Below are 6,910 nucleotides of genomic sequence, written 5' to 3' on the forward strand. Positions count from 1 at the left end.
CATCTTCATGTTCACATTTAAAAAGGTGGCAGGTGGAAAGACAAAAAACTTTGGGCACTAACCCTAAGTTCAGTAGTGCATTTTATGGTAGGGGTTATTAGTTGCTTATTGCTGTCAGTTCAGAACTTATCATTTTGAATAAGTCATTTCAGTACCTTCATCATAAATCAACCATTTTCCAATTTCTGTACACAGGCTAATGACCCCACAACCACTGAAGGTTGTATTAAATTACTTGCACAAAATAAGGTTATAACAGGGTCTGTCCTTAGAGATATTCATATGAAAAGTCAGTGCAATTCTTTGTGGGTCATAATGAGCCTTAACTTTTAAAATGAAGTATTCTTTACTTTTTATTAAAAGGAAATTAACTGTCATATCTCAAAGTCTCAACCTGAGGATCACATATACTATTTAATTACTAAACAAAGATTCTAAGTCATGGTCAAACAAATATAGTTATTTCCAGGGATTCTTGATTTTATCTATTGATTATGGTTCTGTTAATTCTTTCATTATATTTAATAAATAAAGAACTAAATATCTTTGATGGACTTAACAAACTTGAGAAACTTCCAGTTTTACCCTGTAGAATGGGCTTTCAGAATGCCTCAATTTGTCTAAATTTTGGTAGGTTTTGAAAGAAATGAATGATTAAACACCAGAGATACAAAGTTGAGACTTTGGAACTGGACCAATGATAGACTGAGGCAATAAAATGAGTCAGAAAAAGGAGAAGCAGAATGAATAATAGTTAATCATACATATTTTTAGGGCTGACTTACGTTGAATATTTTATACACATGAAACCAGCTGGAGACTTTGCCAGAGATTTTGGAGAAAAATATTTTCTAGGGAAATTAAATGTATATTAAAAACTTCATTCAAAAATAAAACAATGCTGATAGATTCCATCTTAGCAGATCAGACAGTCTAAGACTGGCTTAAGATGATCTGGCCTCCTCAGCTGACTCAGAGATTTGCTGGCAGCTGTCTCACCGAGCACTGTGCCCACAGTAGAACTACTTTCAATATCACCTAAATACTCATCTGCAGCCTTGAGGGTGTAATTTGCCTTCTTCCTAGCTCTGAATAATTAATCAGCTCAGTTCAATAAAATGGGGAGAGAATAGTCAAAGAAAATTGAGATCCTATCAAGGGATGAGCTCTACAATCAAGTGCTTTTATACCTATCTGCTCAGATCAGAGGAAGGCCCAATGAGATGGTATCCATTTGATGAACAATCCAGTTAGATAATATTACATATGAACAGGAGGCTCTAATGTTATCTCTGATTTTTAGATAGGATAGGGAGGAGCCAGGTTCATGCGTGATGCAGATGCAATGAGCATCTGACTGATGAGTACATGCCTTTCACTTCTCTAGAATATAAAATAACCTATTTCAATATTCAAACTGAGGAGTGTTTGCATAAGGATAAACTATTTTTCTGGGGTAACTTCCAACCTAATATTTGGCATGATCCATGTCATATTTTTATTCAAATTACACACAGTATAACTCTTCCTATTCCTACTTGTGCAACCATCTTTGCAGCTGTTCTAATCTCTAAGAGATTGCATATGAGTTACTGATTAGTATATGTCAGACAGCAGTGGTGTGATTTTTCATATGATAATAACTGTATGCTATGAACTATTTGTCTACTCATTTTCTTTTTCAGATGAGGTAACTGCAAGTTGTCAAACACATCTACATTTTAAAACTAGAAGAGCATATTTTGGAAGGTCAATCCTTTTCTGGTATATCTTCCAGTAGAAGTAACCCCTGATGTCTCAAAAGTAGCCAACTATCTCAAAAACATAAATAATCAAACAACTCAAAAGGCTACCTTGTATATGCCAAAATGGTTGCTCACATTTAACAATGAATGTGCCTGTCCATAAGGGATGCTCACTATTGGTTCAAAGCACATGGCTTTCTCAGGCATAACCCAATTCTGAAAATATGTCATGTTTACTAATAAAGCTGGGAGCTGTGTCTTCAGGGAGATATGTACACAACTGCAACTAACAAGGAAGAATTTATCTGATTCATAAAATTGGCACCTGCAGTCTAAGTGCTCTGAGCCAGGGGTAGTTACATAAACATTTTCAAAACAATAAAATCCACAGGGCTCTATGTATTCCTGTGTGTTCAGTTCAATTCCTATTTCTTGCACTAGTTTAGGTCCTCCACATCTGTGAATTAGTTTCCTGGGTATGAGGGAAATGGAAACAAATGGAGAGTGAAGACAACATACAGGCCTCTGGCTGGGACCTCTGAAGGCCCTGTTAGATGATGCAGCATGTGACCAGAGCATTTGTTCCAACTCTCCATACTCAAAAGAGGATGAGGAGAATCTTGAACAGGTATTCTCTTAACCTAATACCAGCTTTCAGAATTATATACTACATAGGTAGAGGTTGGGTGCTTCATGCTTTAACTTACACCCACATGAAGAATAGTCTAGAAGAAAGAGAATGTATCCAAGGCTGGCTAATTCTATACAATGATTCCACAACATCTCTGGAGCAAAAGTTTCAGTTTTATCTCTCTTCTCAACAAATTCTTTTCAAAAGACAAGCAAATCCACTTAACCTCCCAAGTGACTATGTCTACAGCAGCCCATCATTCATGGATGATCAGCCTCTGCCATTCCTTGTGCTAGTTCATTCCTTTAGAATAGTCTCATCTTGGAAGGACAGTGCCCCGCCCGCCCCAGTCATGCTGTCCGCTCTCACCCGGCCTGCAGGCGCTGCAGCTTCAGCACTTCAGCCCAGAACAATGCTAAAGTAGCGGTGCTGGGAGCCTCTAGGGACATTGGGCAGCCCCTTTCACTACTCCTGAAGAATAGCCCCCTAGTGAGCCACCCGACACTCTATGATATTCATGGCAGCAGATCTGAGTCACATCGAGACCAGAGCAACTGTGAAAGGCTACCTCGGACCTGAGCAGCTGCCAGCCTGCCTGAAAGGGTGTGATGTGGTGGTGATCCCAGCCAGAGTGCCCAGGAAGCCAGGAATGACACGGGATGATGACCTATTCAACACCAACGCTACTACTGTGGCCACCTTGACAGCTGCCTGTGCCCAGCACTGCCCTGAAGCCATGATCTGCATCATCGCCAACCCGGTAAACTCCACCATGCCCATCACAGCAGTTTTCAAGAAGCGTGGTGTCTATAACCCCAACAAGATCTCTGGTGTGACGGCCCTTGACATCATCAGAGTGAACATATTCGTGGCAGAGCTGAAGGGTTTGGATCCTGTTTGAGTAAATGTGCCTGTCATTGGTGGCTCTGCTGGCAAGACCATCATCCCCTTGATCTCTCAGTGTACCCCCAAGGTTGACTTTCCCCAAGACAAGCTGACCACGCTCACCGGGAGGATCCAGGAGGCTGGCACCGAAGTTGTGAAGGCCAAGGCTGGAGCAGGTTCTGCCACTCTGTCCACAGTCTATGCTGGGACTTGGTTTGATTTCTCCCTTGTGGATGCCATGATCAGGAAGGAAGGTGTTATCAAGGGAAGGAAAGTGTCATCAAGTGTTCTTTTGTTCAGTCCAAGTAGATGGAGTGTACTTACTTCTCCACACCCTTGCTGTTGGGGGAAAAAAAGGCCTGGAGAAGAACCTAGGCATTGGCAAAATCCACTCCTTTTGAGGAGAAAATGATTGTCGAGGCCATCCCTGAGCTAAAAGCCTCCATCAAGAAAGGCGAGGATTTTGTCAAGAACATGAAATGAGAGGTTCAAGCCTCGAGCAACAGCATCACCCTAACTTATTCAGCATCATATATGTCACTGAAGCCACCAGGGTCTTCAATTTTCTTTGGTGGGTGTTGTACCAGCATCAGCCTCCCTTCCTAATGATGTGGCTGGTCTGTTGACAATAACAATAAAGCAGCCTGATTGTCTTAAAAACAACAACAACAACAACAACAACAACAAAACCCAATAATCTCATCTCAGAGTTCTATCTTCCATTTGTTTACATGAATACATAAGCAAGTGAGGGTAATAATTACTTCTTGGAAATAAGAGCCTCTTTTTATCCTTAATCACATCCTTAACTGAGATATAGTATTTTCTTCATAAATTCTTGAGACAGGAAGCTTTTTGGCATAAAACTGACATGACAGGGCATGAAAGCTCTTTGGAAATAGTCTTACTATTAAAACTCGTCCCTTATGTGCAATGGATGAAAGTACTTTAACTGCAAGCAAATATAAAACACAGTGCCATTTGGAAACTCACTAGTACTGGTAAAAATTGTAATATGCTTAGTAAATACACACATACAAAGAGAAAGAGAGAGGCATCTTAAATTACAAATATGTGTGAATTGTAAGTGGTATTCATTAAGGGAATCTTATCAATACTACAGATAGTTATATTCTTTTGTACTGTCATAATGTAAACTCAGAAACAAAAGAAATCCCATCTAACACAATCAATTTGTAAGCTATGGCTATCATAGGTAAATGTGTGTATGTATATATGCATCTATCAATCATATATCCATCTATATCATCTTTCTATATGTATCTTTATATCTACATGTCCTCTATTGTATATTTTTATATTATCTAAATTATATTTCATCTACACAGTATCAGGTATCTATCATCTATCATCTAGCTATGTACCTATATATTTATTATCCATCATATATATTTGATGAAAATTGCATACTTTTGCAGTTGTATCATTAATTTGTATGGGTTTTAGGTTAGAATGATTAAAGAACTACCAGCTTTTTCCCATCTCTGACTGGATCAGAAATACTACCAATGTAGTGATTTCTGGGAGAATAAAATTTGGTTTCAGAACTTTAGATCCACCTGATTATAAGCAGTTCTATCTCACTGAATTCTCGTCTACTTTCAAGCACAGGATTTCAGTGCCTGTGTGAGTAGAACACACCTTCACTTTGTCAAATGTAGGTGATAATATTAAGTGTATGGCATTATTGTAGTTCTAGCTATGGTTATTCTTTCTAGTGCAGAATCTTCTATCTGTTTCACATTTGTTTCCTATTCTCCTTTATACCAATAAGATCTCAGAGCCCTTTCTAATAAAATCCAAGATTTTTATATCATAAAGCAACAGAAGAATTTTAAACAATGATAAAAATGGATATTTTTGTCTTGAAGAAAAAATATGTTGATCTGACCTCATATAAATCTGTATTTCTGGACATAAAGACCAAGATTCTAGAACCCCAAATATGTATCTCTTAAAGATCCTGAAAAGTTGGCCAAATGTTGAGAATAACCATTTCAGAGTCATTTCAATAATTCTTCACACCCGTACTCGAGTGTCCTAACATCTGCTGGCAGCTTTGCTGAATTTGTAAACCCAGTTCTTTTTCAAGAACAAATGGCTGATGAGTTGCTAAAACTTATACTGTGTTAACACTGAGAATGAACTGTTTTATCCAGCAGTAAAGAAGGTAATGATACTTTATAGCCCCTAACCACCTCTGTTATAACTTGTTTCTAACATTTCCTTTCAGTGACCTTTTCTGTGATGGCTCCAATCTGTGTGTCCCCAAGTTAGGAGTCACATGCTTGCTATTAAGACATGCTCTGTTGAGGCTGACAAGTATATATTTATGTTCTGAATAGCTTGTCCATAGGGACCAGTTCCCTTAAATTGGATTTTTTAAAATAAAATAGACATTTAAAAATCAATTGAATGCTTGACCTGCATGTAAATGATGTAAACCTTAAGTTCCATTCCATGAGAATGCTACCCTCAAGTTCAGATGGAAATTGCTTTGTCATAACATTGGCAGCAGCATCCTGTAATGAAGTCTCTTTCCAATATACCAAAGAGACAATGAGTTTTAGTGGTTTGTACTCTTTTGTAGGGATTGTTCTCAATTGTTGTACCCTCTCACCTTGACATCATTCCATCTCATGATTTAGAATGCAGAAGCCAACTGCACTTTAGAGTCCACACTTGATAACTAGGTAAATAATGAAGGATCCAAAAGTCTAGAATCTTTGGGATGCCAGAACTAAGACTGGCATTGTGTTTGGTGACAGTATTGATGAGGAGTCTACATTACTTCATTTAAAATAAGTCATTCTGCCTGGAAAGACATTGTAAGACAAGAGAAAGAGATAAGGAGAGTGAATGAATAAAAGACAAGGGGAGAGAAAGAAGCAGAGGAAGAGAAAGAAAGAAGAAAAGAGTGAGGAAAAAAGAAAGAGAGAAGAGCGGAAGAGAGCTAGAGGAGGACTGATAAATATTCACTTGACGTTTGCAAATATGTCACTAATTTTCCCGATTATTCACTGCAAAATTATGAGACCTAACCATTATGAATCAGGAAATTTGTATTTTCCATTTATTTTTTTTTTAAATACAAGGTACTAGGGAATTCTTCTGTAGGTTTCCAATTCAGAAAGAAAATAAAGGATCATTGGCTGTGTGAGATATAGAATGAGGTGATGTTTCTATAGAGCATGAGGAGGTATGCATAGCCAAATGACATTTCTAGATCCATCATGGTTGTGTCAAATAATAGCAAAGTACTGAGGGAAAGTAGGACTAATGAGAGGTAACATCCTCTCTGGAGATGAGTGACTAGGTGAAGTAATAGGAACATACAACAAGCATAGTCACTATAGGTAATGTAGTCAGGGTTGGGATGTGCGGCCTGGGCTGGACTGGACCTCACCTCACTCAGATATATTTTAGGACAAAAGAATATGTTAATACAATCCATGTCCAAATTCAGATTCCTGTAGGATCAAAACTTACTTTTCTGGTGAAAATGTTTCAACAGTGTTCTAAACCTTTTCTGAGAAATAGATGGCCATTATATCAAGAAACACATCCAGGAGCAGTAACAAAGTCCACAGTACAATTTGTAGGGGAGAAAGAATCTTCTTTTGATGAA

General features: G+C 38.1%; 1 pseudogene; it reads left to right on the forward strand.

Moving 5' to 3' along the window:
- Positions 1–2,728: 2,728 nt before the first annotated feature.
- On the forward strand, positions 2,729–3,744 carry LOC118584873 (annotated as a pseudogene).
- Positions 3,745–6,910: the final 3,166 nt, after the last annotated feature.

This window comes from Onychomys torridus, chromosome 5, assembly GCF_903995425.1.
Source record: "Onychomys torridus chromosome 5, mOncTor1.1, whole genome shotgun sequence".
Lineage (NCBI taxonomy): Eukaryota > Metazoa > Chordata > Mammalia > Rodentia > Cricetidae > Onychomys > Onychomys torridus.